The sequence below is a fragment of the Apium graveolens genome, chromosome 9 (genome assembly GCF_009905375.1).
Source record: "Apium graveolens cultivar Ventura chromosome 9, ASM990537v1, whole genome shotgun sequence".
Taxonomy (NCBI): Eukaryota; Viridiplantae; Streptophyta; class Magnoliopsida; order Apiales; family Apiaceae; genus Apium; species Apium graveolens.
In genome coordinates this window covers 285,682,079-285,698,052 of record NC_133655.1, presented here as the reverse complement: position 1 = coordinate 285,698,052, position 15,974 = coordinate 285,682,079, and positions in this window count along the sequence as shown.

Below are 15,974 nucleotides of genomic sequence, written 5' to 3'. Positions count from 1 at the left end.
CCGAGCTCGAACTTCAAATTACTTGGCTCGTAAGATTCGTGAAGCCTTATCGAGCCTCTTTTATTTTAAATTTTTTATATTATAAATATATTTTCACATAAATATTTTATATTATATATAACTATATTATATTTTGTTGAACTCGAGCCGAACCGATCTTATTTAGAGTTTTTTTTAATATTCAGAGAAAATCAATCCGAGCTTTCGAACCGAATTCGAGCCTATCGAACATTTTTACGAGCCGAGCTTCGAGCTTGAAATTAAAGGCTCGATCGAATTCGAGTTCAATCTCGACCCTGGACTTTTTTAATCGAGCTCGAGCCGAGACTAAAAGTGTTCGACTCGGCTTGATTCGATTACACCCCTATTTAAACCGCTAGATTAAGAGCTATCGGCAATATCGATTTTACTCTCTATACATCAACATTTTCAATATTTTTTTCCATGAAATTTGAGTTCGTGTTAATTAAACTCGACTCAACTCGATTGAAACCATTACGACTTGTTTCGTGGCTCTCGAGTGCGAAGGAGACATTTGACAGTCAAATGGGGATCCCATAAAATCAAGAAAATAAATGGACTACATACTGAATGTAAGAATGAACAGATGCATGTGTCATAAATTTTGTTAGACTTTTTCAATGAATCAAACTTTGAGCTTAACCTTCAACTGCATCTAAATATTTATTAGGTTCAGTAGGAGTTGAAAGATCACATCTTCCGTATACAAGCCATCACGGATCATATTTACATATATATTTTCAACAATGTGTATATATTGAGTTGATCAACATGCAGAAGTGCAGGCTATAATTCTTGTTTTTTTGTATCAATTAACACAATATGAGTTATAATGCTACAGTCTAAATGGTCAATTTGGATCTCATAATATTTCATAAATCGATTAATAATTATAATAATTATAATATAGTTTATATTTTATATATTCTATTTATATTAATTATTATATATATAATATATTATATTTTTAAATTTTCGTCATACTAGTAATTTCAATTTCAATTTTTATTACATGTGTTAATTTCAAAAATTAATAATTCCGCTAAAATTAATTTGTAAAATATATTTTTAAACATTAATTTTAATTGTATATTAAGTTTTAGTATTAAATTCGTCGCATCACTTTTTTTAATTATTTAACATTATTATCTTAATGTGTATTTAAGGGGGAAAATTTATTAATATAATATTTTAGCTTTCTTCGCATTATAACAACAAAATTTATTTATATTTTATATTAAAATTTATGTTTTACCCCTCATTATTTTAGTTATTTTTGCGTAAGAATTCAAAGTTAGATTTATCAAATTGCAATTTCTGAAAATATATATACAAAATTAATTTTTGACCAAAATTAAGGAATACAAAATATAATTCTCTCGACGACATTCATTAAAATCCGTTGTACATAATTATCTCTAACAATTGTGCCATAAAAATTTCATCTAAAAATGTCTCTATTTTTAGGAAATGTGACGTGAAAATGTTTTATCCATTACACTATTTACTCGTGATATTATTGTCGAAATCATATTTCATCGTAAATGTCTCTCTTATGTTGGTTGTTTCATCGTACATGAAAATATAAATTTTCACAAGGATTTGTAACTTTACTATAAAAATAATTAATATCTTCATTGTCAAAATTCAAACGCTACTTGATTTTGAACCGTACATGAATTGAGATCCATATTATTAATGGGAATGCTACTAGAAGGTCGGTGCTTATAACGTTCACTTCCTTCATTTGAAAAAGAAACCTACTTGTTAATTACTCAAAATTTTAAGGAAATTTATTAATATTTTATAATTGAAAAAATTAAAAAAATATTTTATTAAAAAGTATTTAATCTACTTTAATATATAATTTTTAATTTTTTTAACTAATATAAAAATAATATTTAATGTTTAGTCAAAAATCATTCAATTAAACTACTTAAAAAAATGGGACAACTAAAATAACAACGGAGGACATTTTTATTTTTTCTCTAATTTATATATTAGATGTTCTAGTTTTAGGATAACGAAACTTCAAATAAGAACATGCAAGCCGATTACTTTACACGTAAAAAACCAAAATACCCCCTTTGTCCTGGTGCTCAAAATATCATTTGGTGGGAGAGAGTGCCTATTTTACCTACTAAATACGCATTACCATCTTGCACATTTTTTTCAAGAACCGCTACAGTAAACAGTGAATACGCATGTCTGATATGCGTATTCTTTGCAAAAATTTAAAAAAACAGAATACACATCTGTAAAATGCGCAGTTCGTCGATATTTTGGGCAGTTCTTTTGTCGTGTGTATTCTGGGCACTTGAAATTGGAGAGTAGTATATTTTGGACATGTTCATCACATTTGTTTTCACCACTTGCGTTGCATATTTTCCAAAATTAATTAATATGAGACTAATGACAATCTGAATATAAGCAAACAAGATTTATGGCTACATATTTTCAATTTTTTTTGAATAAAAGTAGACATATTAAATTTTAATTTAAGAAAAAAAAATTAAAAAAATATATCGAGATATAACTTTTATACACCTTGAAGTACGCGTAAAAAGTTACTTTTATTTTGAGACGGAGGGAGTACGAAACTTATATATATCATAAATTTTCTAAATTAATTTCAGCGAGGGCCACTGAAATTTCTAGAACACCGACATTAACTAAAAAAAATTCTTTTTTACCATTAAATGTGCACTCCAGCTTAATCTTGAAATGCAAGTTAAGGCATGTAGCCCTGTAGGACTAATGCAATTAACTAGTCAACTAAGTAATTTAATTACCTACTTATTGTGCACTAAACAAGTTACAGTACTAAAAATGAAGTCAAACATGCTAATTAAGTTTACATCAATTCTCAATTTTGTGCTAGCTCCCAAAAACACCAGTTTTGTTTTCACCCGAAAATAATTGTTGAGCATTATTGAAAATAATAAAAAAACTACTACAAAATAATCTTTTATAAAATTTAAAATATATGTAAAACTGCAATAGATTTTAATATTACATGCAGAATAAATGCTCTCAGCTTAAGAATTAATTTGTTCAAATTATCAAATCATACTCCGAATACAATATTAATAACAATTTTCCTCGAGTAACAACTCATGGGCACATAAGTTAATTTTAGACCATTTTAATTGATGGAATTATTGTGAATCCGGGAATTCACCATTATTATAAAAAAACAATCAAGATATATTAAATTTATAATTTTATGCGCCTATCACGTGAAAATTCGTACATCTATAACCACGTTATAAACTTTAACTTTTATGAGTTTTGATAATTTGAGTGAGCAACATTAATATATGGTTACTTGCTCATGGAGTCATAGTACGTTGAAAAACACATTTCAACACATGCAGCTGTTGTCCAAATTAGGATGATTTAGTTAATAGTATTAAATAACACAAAACTTGTATTCCCTCCGTCTCATATAACATTTTGACCGATAATTAGAACAAATTTTTATGTTATTTTAAAATTTTAAAATATATATTTTAAAAAAAGATTAAATATATTTTCTAATAATACAACTTTTGAATCATATTTAATTATAAATAAAATGTAATTTATTGTTAAAATATACAAAAATTGACCATATACTAGTTAAAACAAGATACATAATATAAGATGGAGGGAATATTAAATATCAAAATTACTTATAAAACATGTCAAAATATAATTTGCGAACTAATATAAATATGTGCAGTTATTATGAGAAAAGTTATCATTTATAAAATATTTAAAAAAGAAATTGGTAACAATTTTTTAGACCTCTGAACATTTTTTGTACGATAATATATTATTAATAATATATTGGCCTTGTTTGTTTTGATGTAACCACGGTAGCTAACGTACTTGAAATTCCTTATAACTAAAAAGAGTTATTTGGTTTGGTGTATTTCAGATTAGGCAAGGAAACTCGAAGTTTCAAGTTTTTTATAGTTACCACAAAACATTGAAATTTAGTAACCATTGTCCACCCTGGTAAGTTATATAGATATCCAATATAAAAATATTAACTACTTACCAAATTTAACTACGTAATTTATAGTTGCATAATAATAAACCAAACATAGGTTTTTTAATTACCTAAAAATTTGTAACTGTAACTCAGTTACGGGGAAGTTAAAGTTGGTATGTAACCTCGTAATTGATGACACAAACGGGACCATTATAATACACCGGTTACTTGCCGATATTATGTTGAAATTAAGCTCGCGACGACACACATGATGACACACCATTTATATATTTTGGAACATGGAGGCGGTACGCAGTAAATGTATGTGTGGACTTTGTATCCTGTACTTGCTTTGACTATGTAGCTACTTCTTTACTCCATACTTTGTTATTGTCCTTGCAGATTCATATATAAACACGTATATGTATTTTGTGATGCAATAATAAATCTTTCTCGGGCAGCATCTACAGCGTACATGTGGGAAATGATATGTGAAATGTGAATGCCCATGCCAGGGCCACCATAAGATTTTCCTCTATATTTTAGATGAGCCGGTCCGGGGTATCATAGCAATTTGTTCGGAAATTCAGGTTCGATTTCCTATCACCTTCAATAATATTTTTACGGAACAAAGGTATGGTAGTATAAGATCTTAAAAGGTTTTGCTCTAAAAATTAGATGAGTCTTCTTCTAATAACTTAAGATTTGAGATGGGTTTGTTAATTACTCAACAAATTATTTTAGAATTTGTCGTACAATTTAAAAATTCTTAATAAAATCTAGATAAATTTAAAAAAAAGTGATTAGTTTGACTTTTAAAATTTAATTCATTATTATAGATTATTTTTGAAAGACTGTTATATCAAATTTCATAAAATATTAAAATATATTTGATATATCATTTTAATTCAATAAACCCTTACTTTGCTACAATTAATTTCGATTTTCAAAATTTACCATCCAGATGTTGGCAACTTAGCATACATACCACTTCCCTTTCTTTCAACTTTTGATATTTATACTAAACTATAATAATCTGAATAATGTATAATTTGGTTCAAACTCCATTTTGGTTATCCCCCACTTACAATCGTCAAGTCTTCTTAATCAAATGATTAAAACCGTTAGATCCAAATGTTAAAGTAGTGCACTAACCAAACTCCCAGGTTCAATCTCTTCGACAATAAATATTAATGTTATTATTTATACTGATACAAATAAGTTCATTGGTTCGATTCTCAACAAGAACAAACATTATCCAAATATTAAAATAATGCACCATCAAGTTTGAATCACTTCAATATCCAAAAATTTATATTATTATTATAAAGATACAAATAAGTTCCCAGCCGCGAATCAAGCCAATAACAAATACTTATATTATTATTTATAAAGTAATAAATAAAATTAATAGTGCAAGTGTTAATCATGTATTTTTTATACTATTTGATGTTACATTGAAATTTTACACATACAAATTAGAAATAAAATTATATAATTATTAATTTTTTTTTTAATTATTTATATTAAATTTTAAATTAACATCATTTATTAAGCAAAAAAAAAAATCGAAAATACGTGCATTGAACGAGATATAAGTTAATAATTCGTAAACTAATAAATAATACTTATTTTTAATAAATTTCGTGATGATAAGCGTTAACTTTAGAGATATAGTATGAACGTAGAGCTTTATTACAATCAAATTTGAATTTATAATACATGTCTGGACTTTTATAAAAAATCAATATAAGTTAAATACCGAAAATATCATTATATATATATATATTCTAACATCCCCTCAAACTCACGATACTTCATCAAAGAGAATATAGAGTTTGTCATAAAAGAAATAAAATCGCGAAATAGAGTGACCCTTTGTAAAAATATCAGCAATCTAAAGCGAAAAAGGAACAAAATGCAATGAGATGGTGCCTTGCGGCAGATGATGCCAAGTTAGATGACAATCAATCTCAATATATTTTGGTTTGCTCATGAAATACTGAATTACGTGCAGTATAAATTGTACTCTTATTATCAAAATATAACGGAGTGGAAGTAGAAAGGTTAACACCCAAGTGAATAAAGTACAGTAGAAAATTTCTTAAACCAACAACGAGATGATTGACGAAGACCATAAATAGATTTATGAAGTCTACAAATAGAACCCGGTTGATGCGGAAGATCGGGAGGAGGTGTCATATACACTTCCTCGTGAAGATCACCATACACGAACGTATTATTAACATCTATCTGAAATATTTTCCACTTGCGAACAGAAGCCACTGCAATTAAGATACGAATCGTCGTCATCTTTTCAACAGACACAAAAGTCTCTTAATAGTCCAAGACATAACATTGAGAATAACCTTTAGTAACAAGTCGAGCCTTATAACGCTCAACAGATCCATCAGATTTTGTCTTAATTTTATACACCCAACGAAAATCAACTGCATGTTTTCTTGGAGGCAATGGGACTAAATCCCATGTATAAGTTTGATGTAAAGCAGTAAGTTCGTCGGCCATAGCATTATGCCATAGAGGATCATGAAAACCTCTTTATATAATGCAGGCTCAGACAAATATTGAACAGAAGTAACGAATGAAGCAAAGGATGGAGAATAAGATGAATAAGCAAAATCAGGCAGGTGGGTGAACTTATGTATGTGAGTAGACTACTGAACCGGCGGAGGAGTCGAAATTTTGGTATAGGATGGAGAAGAATCCGAAATATCTGGTGACGATTGACTGGTTGAAGAAGCGGGTGGAGATGTCAGAGTCCGAGATGTAGATGTAGAAGTCAGTGGAGATGTGAGAGTTTGATATGTAGATATCTCTATAACTGAAGTATTAGAATTTGTGGTTGAAGCATCCTCGATGTTCGTGTCAAAAGGATCAATACGAATAAACTCTTTCTTTGTCATATGATGCAAACTAGCCGAAATAGAGAAAAACTGAATATGTTCCATCAATTTAACATGCTGAGAAATATACCATTTTTACACGAACGCATTATTAACATCCATCTGAAATATTTTCCACTTGCGAACAGAAGCCACTTCAATCAAAATACGAACCGTCGTCATCTTTGTAACAGTCACAAAAGTCTCTTCATAGTCCAAGACATACTCTTGAGAGTAACCTTTAGCAACAAGTCGAGCCTTATAACGCTCAACGGATCCATAAGATTTTGTCTTAATTTTATATACCCAACGACAACCAACTACATGTTTTCTTTGAGGCAATGGGACTAAATCCCATGTATAAGTTTGATGTAAAGCAATAATTTTCTCGGTCATAGCATTCTGCCATAGAGAATCATAAAAGCCTCTCTATATAATGCAAGCTCAGACAAATAGTGAACAAAAGTAACGAATGAAGTAAAGGATGGATGATAAGATTAATAAGTAAAATCAGGCAGTTGGGTGGACTTACGCATGTGAGTAGACTACTGAACCAGTGGATGAGTCGAAATTTTGGTAGACGATGAAGAAAAATCTGAAATATCTGGTGACGATTGACTGGTTGAAGAAGCGGGTGGAGATGTCAGAGTCCGAGATGTAGATGTAGAAGTCGGTGGAGATGTGGGAATTTGAGATGTAGATGTCTCTGTAACTGAAGTATTAAAATTTATGGTTGAAGCATCCTCAATGTTCGTGTCAAAAGGATCAATACGAATAAACTCTTTTTGTGTCATATGATGCAAACTAGCAGAAATAGAGAAAAACGGAATGTGCTCCATAAATTTAACATGCTGAGAAATATATCATTTTTCACTAATCGGGTCAAAATAACGATATCCTTTCTAGGTAACACCGAAGCCCGAAAACACAAGCAGACATAGCAGACAGTTTAATACGCTCAACTATAGGGTTGAGAACAAAGCATGTCCAACCAAAGATACGCAAAGAAGTATAATCAGGCACTTCATCATAAAAAAATTCATAAAAAAAGAAAAACCAGAACTTTGAGTAGCTGAAATTCAATCAATCATATAAATAGCAGTAAAAAGTACTTCACCCTAAAATACACTTAAAACATTAGCTGACAACAAAAATGAGCGAGCTATTTCAATAAGATGATGATGTTTTCTTTCAGTAATACCATTATGTTGAGGAGTATCAGTTCATGAGTTTTGACGTATAGTCCCATCAGAAGCAAGCAAGTGACGAAAAGCGTTAGAGAGTTGTATTCACCTCCCAAATTACAACGAAAATATTTAATCACAACTTTATGTTGAGTTTTTACATGAGTTCTAAAATCTTTAAAAATATTCAAAAAAGACATATATACGCTTTAATAGATAAATCCACGTATAACTAGTAAAATCATCAATAAATGAAATATAATATCTAGATCCTCCTTTTGTAGGCATAGGAGCAGGTCCCCACACATCAGAATGCACGATTTCATACGGAGCGAGAGAATACGTAACACTCTTATGAAAATGTAAAGCAACAAATTTCGCAATATCTGATGAGCTTTAAGTTGTCCTAAGGCTCCTGTTGAAACTAAAAAATGTAAGTGGAAACATGACCTAAACGAGCATGCTATACGTAGAAGTCAGAAGACAAATCACTCAAACGAAAAGAGAATAAATCAACATTAGGAGTTCCCACAACAAATACATTGAGTTCATCCAAAACATAAAGTCCTACTTGCTTACGACCTTTCCCAATTATCTTTTGAGATCTCGGATCCATAACACAATAAATAGTAGAAGAAAAAGAAACCAAATAAGAAGGTTCACGTAATTGACTAACCAAAACAGGATTTAACTTGAGATTCAGAATATAATAAATATCAAAGAGAGACACTGTTGGAGTAACTACAGAACCAACAACTCATAACAACAAGGAGTGTCATCAGCAGTTATGATGGATAAAGATGAATCATCAAAAAATGAAACGAAAGATGACCAATGAGGATATATGTGATAAACTGCACCCGAATCCAGAATCCATACAAAAAAAATATATTTGAAGTACCAGTTGACAAAAGACATGTTGACGATGAGACATACATGTGAAGATATTGCTGAAACTAAACTCAAACCAAACCAAATCGGAAAGAAAGTCAAATCCAAATTCAACACCAAATTCGAACTGTAACCAAATTTAATTTCCAAAATGTATCAAATCCTATCAAGAAACCAAACCCGAAATCAAATACAAACTCAAAATAACCAAACCTAAAACCAATTTCAGTTCCGATTGCAAATCCAAAACTCAATTCTCAAACAGATAAATCAGTTATTACAACTGTAACATCCCAATAATCGAGTGCTACAAAAGCCAACCAATCAAATAACCCAAATTAAATGATCAACAACGATGGAAAGAATGAACTAAAAGTAAACAGTAAACCGTTGGAACCATCCAAAAATTGATTTATGGAGCTCCAAATACGATCTCCACCCTTCAACATTTATATATCGATGCAAAGAAGACGTGGTTAAAATTTTAAGATGATACCGCAGTTGAAACTTCAGAAATCGTAAAAACAAATTGGCGGGTAGAAAATTTTCTGCGAATTTTCAAGAAAATTTTGTTGTTATAACGTTACTCTATCTATTTATAGATTCAACTAAAATTACTCGATCATCCCTAAATTTGAAACTCAAATCACTTGAAACCTAACTCTTAATATCATGCTAACTTTAAAGATATAATGCCAACGTAAAGCCATATTACAATCAACTTAGAATTTATAATAAATGTCTGGACTTATATATAAAATCAATAAAAACTAAATACCGAAATAACCTAATATATATAATATAATAATAATATAAACATATATTCTAACAATAAAAATCTATGGTGAAAATGCTTACCACCCCCATCATATTCTAGTTGAACATATTCAAAATTTTCTCTCACCATTTATCATTCCTTGCATATCTAAAAGTTTATAATAAAATTAGAAACCGGTTTATAATCATAATAGCACTTATGGGTATCAAGAGGTGGCTGGTTTATGAGAGCTAGCTTGTTTCCGCCACATGAATCAAGTCGAATGCACTATGCGAAATCAATTTGAGTTAGATATTAGTTGTGTATTTGTAATAAAGATTACAGATTCATGTCAATTTCATATTTCTGTTTAATGATGAAAATAATAATGCAAACATGTATTAGTGGTGTAGAGCTTAGAGAACGATATATAACAAATGCAGCCAAATAATGGATACATGTGGCTTTATTGTGTTCTTCTTGATGTCTTAAAGATGCAACTTGATTATTTTATTTAATTTCATCTACTCATTCATGCATGCATTTGATTTACTTTTTTTCTTATATATTTTAATTAGTTTCTTTCGGGAAGATCACTACACTTAAAAAAAAAATAATGATATAAATATCAGTAGTTAGTTTTAGCCAACTTAATTTAAATTTGATTTTAATGCAAGTTCAGGATGCCAACTCAAATATTAATCTTACGAACAATCTCAGGACTTTAGGGACTTATCATCTCAAGATCTCTGACTGATGCTCGGTTTATCGAGAAAGAAGAAGTGTACTATTTTCTATCTCTTCTGCTCTCTCTAAAATGGGCCATTAACTATTGTTTGGATCCAGTTAACGATGCCCATCTTTAAACTAGCCCATCTTTATTTGCAAACTGATTTTTTTTGGAACATGGTATCTTACTATGACTCTGTTTGGGATTGATGTTGGAAATTATTGTGCCGTAAGAAAAAATGCTATTGAAAAAAGTGCTGTCATAAAAATTAGATGACTGTTTGATATTTTTTTTTAATTTATACATATTTTGAGATATAATATATAAAAATAATATTTTTGAAAATGTTTGATGGTGAAACTGATAGTTCTTGCTGCAAAAGCTGAAAACAGTTTTTTCCAAAAGTATGGAGACATATTTTTACTAACCGCAGCTTTTAGATCAAAAACGTTTTTTAAAACCGCAGTTTTTAAAATTTACCAAATACCTTTCTGACAGTTTTTCGGCTCTAAAACAGTAATACCAAAAGGAGCTCAACGAATATATACGATTTACTACTTTTTTTTGAATAAGCTCGTATTACTTATACAATATTGTTTGTTTAAATAAATTTACTAGGTATGACAATTTTAAGGATATTTTATGAGATTTTGTTTACTCGTAGCGCATGCACATATTTAATTGGTTATTTTTCGAGTTTTTAGAAAACCAATAGATGTTGACGGAGAATTCGGAATCGGAATTCTAGAATATTCAGTTTTAAAAAATTAAATAAATTATTATGTGGCCACAAAAAAAACTTGTTATTATTATGCATTCAATTTTGATGAATCCTAAATATTCATCTTTTGATGGAAACTCACGTAAATTTGAGGTTCATGCAAATGTAATGACATCAATATATATTAGGGCTATTAGCTAAAAGAACTTATATTAGGTTGGAATAAAAATAATTTGATCCTCCTAAAATTTCTAACTACTTAAATGGAATATTAGAGAAAACTTAAAAAAACTTTTGTATTAAGCAAATAATGGCCCACCAACATATATATAATCTATTTTAAATCATTTGTCTTTGAATATCTAATGTTTAGGGAAAAAAGGAAATCATAGGTAAATATGTAAAATAAATTTATATAACCATTCATTGAGATGTGTTAAATTAGCAAAAGAATTTCATCTTTTACCTCAGTAAACAAACAAGGGCTGGTTGGACCCAACACGTTTATCCGGAAGACAATGTGAGTATGTGACACAATTTAATATTAATTTATATTTTTTAACAAATTTCAATTAAGTAGAAATTGATTCCAATCCTTTTTTTAATTCGAGGCGACCAACGTTATAAAAATTTATAAACAAATACAAATGAAAGTTTAATGAAAATTATATCATTAAATAAAAAAGTCAAAATCTATCTATTATTATACTTATTATAGGTCAACATGAATTTTCAAGCAATTTAGTAAATTACATATTTACCCTCAATTACATTAATAATGAAAAATATATGTTTTTCATGAGAATTAAACCCATGACCTTAACATTAGAAAGAACTATGTTCACATTTTCAACCACTACACCAAAGACATTGATGATATTTTTTCAGAAACTCATTACCTACATGCACAAAAAACTAATTACCTTCATTTAATTTAATATCTTTTCCGGATAAATAGATATCTACCTACCTATTATACATGTTATAGATATTCATATCTCCGACCACTAGACAAAAGAAATTTATAATATTTTTTTAAGAATCATTAATTACATCCACAAAAAACTCATTAATTTCATTCAATTTAATACTGTTTCAAGATTTAATAGATATAAAAGTATTATTTAATTCATCCCCACTAATAATAAAAAATTTATAATTATTTAGCCAATATATTATATTTAATATAAGCCATAATGTTTTTTATCAGTTACAAAAATACTAATATACACTCTCCTAATTTAAAACTTAACTTTTCGACCAATTATAAAAGGAAAAATGTACTCTCTCTATAAATATAATTGTGAAACCATATAAAACTTTCATGTTATATCAACTTTAATGTTTAAACCAGATAAAACGATACTACAGCTCTGTTTGGGATTGCTGTTAAAAATTGCTGTGCTGTTAGAAAAAGTGCTGCTGAAAAAAGTGTTGTTACAAAAATCAGATGACTGTTTGGAAATTTTTTTGATACGTATATGTTTTGATGCAAAAAATTAAAAATAATGATGTTTTTGATAAGGTTTGATGGTGAAATCAGCATCTACTTCCCGCAATAGCTGAAAAGCAGTTTTTTCTAAAAGCATGGGGGGCTTGCTTTCTCTGCCAGCAGTTTTTAGGCCAAAAGCACTTTTCCGAAAAACAGCTTTTAAATTTTAACAAACAGCTTTTTAACGGCTTTTCAGCGAAAAGCTGCTGTTGCTGTCTGCAACAACAATACTAAACACACCCTACATTGTAAACAATACATAAATAATGATAATCAAAAATTGGAATTTATGGGCGATAAAACTGATTGTACTTAAAAATCCAGATTCTAAAAATAACTAATAAATTGAATTTATTAATTTTTAAAATTTTATGTTAATCTAAGTAATTTTTAATGTAAAACTATATGAAATATACATATATATATATGATCACCTATAGAGTTTTAGGAAAAAAAATATACATTGTAATATATACAATTTATGATATTACTTATATATGAGTTGAGTAATATATTTTTAAATCATTTTTAAGAATGTACTGATATCATCACCTCTAGCGACATATTCCCAATATCACCATCACTGTCAAACCACCTGCCACACAACACTACAAAATTTATCATAAACCCCAACCGATATCACTAAAAATCTTTAATAAGAGCACATCAACACTACCAAAATGACAAAAATAACTAAAATCTGAACCCAAATAAACAAAATTTGAAATACAAATTACCACAATTTTCGAGATCTAAAATTTTGAGTTTAGAGGTATTGTTTATGGTGTTGTCGATGGTAGAGGATATGAAAATAACAATTATTGGGGTTTTATAAACTCATATCTATTGTGGCAGTATGAAAAATGAAATAAATGAGTTCACAGAAGTGTGGTTGGGAATGAAGATGGAATTCAGAGACACATTTGTTCGTAAGTAGTTACTGGAATGCTGGATTGATGGTCGATTTAAAGATACGAACGAATAGCCGAGGAAATATGTGTGTATATATAATACACATATGTGTATATGTGTCAAGAACGATAATGACAATGATGATGTAAAAACGGAAGATATGTAATGACAACATCACTCTTACAAAAAAAAGTGTAAAATATGGAGGGTGCATAAGTATGTAGGTGAAGTGTATATTAGATTTAAATGTATTATTATTATGATTAAATATATTTATAAAAAATAAGAATATACGATTAGTTCTTAACTCTAATTTGAGCACTTATATACACATCCACACAGGTTAGTCTACTTACTCAATGATATGTTTTAGAAACTTTATATTGTTTTGTATTTCTATGTTACACTTTTTTAATTATATATAAAATTCCTAAGAAATTCTTAAATTAGAGTATATTGTTATGATTACACATGAAACTTATATAAGAAGCTCAACTTAGTATCACTTTTTAAAAATATATATATTTATCCATATATATCACATTAATAAGGTATAATATTTCAAAAATAATAGCATATGATATTTCAAAAAGTACGAGTTATCTATTTCAACAATCAAAACTGTCAAATTATACGATTTAAATGAAATATGTGCTTTGCACGGGTTATCATGCTAGTTCTGTTTAAATTATATACTTCGTATTTATTATTATAAAGTAATTTACTGGACCGTCTTATGAAGCAAATAAAACTGAACATTAACAAACATTATCTTAAGCCCAATGTAATATTCGTGATATAATAATAATAATAATAATAATAATAATAATAATAATAATAATAATAATAATAATAATAATAATAATAATAATAATAGGACTTGGATTAGAATTAGAATACGTAATTCTATTATATTCTTTACTGAGAAAAGGTTTATAAAGAAACTAAAGTTTAGAGTCTTATCCGTATTTATATCACCCTCATGTTTTATATTTATAATAACCTAAAGAAACTGGAGAGAGGGCCGCCTGAGTAAATAACAAAGTGCAGAGGGACTCGCGAGGGAGCATTAGAGGGGTTGTGTCATTCATACACTTACACGAAAGGTAATCTTATTTACCATGCTTTTGTTCCTATCATATAATTCAAGTTTATTTGTGCTATTATAATACATGTGTACAATACATTTGATACTTATTTTATATCTCTTTTTGTTTACCTATTTGATCACATATTAATGTGTGGTTCTGTTAAGGGCTATATATATGCTATTATTGAATCCGATGATTATATATATATATATATATATATATATTTATTTATAATTTATACCAAATTTTAATCCATTATTATATATGGTTGTAATTATCAAATTAGTTTGCTAAACTAACACAAAATTGAGGAACCTATGCTCTGTTTTGACAGGTCTCATGGGTACATCGTATATATTATATTAATTTTACTACTTGTTATTATGTGTAACTTTGTGTATTGATGATTTTATATTATATTGAGACTTTAGCATGTTGTTCAATATTAAGGTGCCAAACTAACCATATGATTTGTACGAGGTAATAGGATCAAAGCTTGAGTTTGTTTTAATTACTCCCTCCGTCCCAAAATGATGTTCCTATATTGACTTTCGGTACTGTTCACGGTAAGCGATTGACTATTAATTTACGTCTAATCTATAATATCAAACATAGTCATGAGTGATCTCGTTGGATTCGTATTTATCAGTACTTTAATACAGTGAAATTTTTATATTTAATACTAATAGAAATTTAAAAATATTAACGATCAAAAGTGTGTATTGACAAACGTGTCCAACACAAAGAGGAAATGTTTTTAGGGACGGAGGGAGTATTAAATTCATGTTATAGATAGTTATGTTGGGGTAATAATATTTATAAATATTATAATATGTTAGGCGGCCATTTATGTAACTAGCATAGGTTGAAAACCAAGTCAGGGACTCCAGGAAGTATAATTTAATATATTATAAGTATTCTGGACTAGTGGGTTGCTCTCGGGTAGTACATGTGTTCATATGCCATGGAAATAAATAAATATATTAATAAATAAGTGAGTTTAAACAAGAAAATGTATGTTTATAATAAATTTTATTTTGTTATTTAGATTGGGGATCGAAAATTTAGCTGCTCGCTTGTGAATATTATTAGTGTTTGAGATTACGATTTCAAGGTACGGATTCCGTCCTTTTTTTTTATTCGGCGTTATTCCTCTTGTCCTTTATATTTATTTGATTCGTTCAATTCTACTTTCTGTTCATTCTGTTAATATTTGTTTTGACCGTTTCAACTTCTGAAAATTGTTTAGATACTTGTTTATGCGATTTTCAAAAAATTATTTATGACACCCTC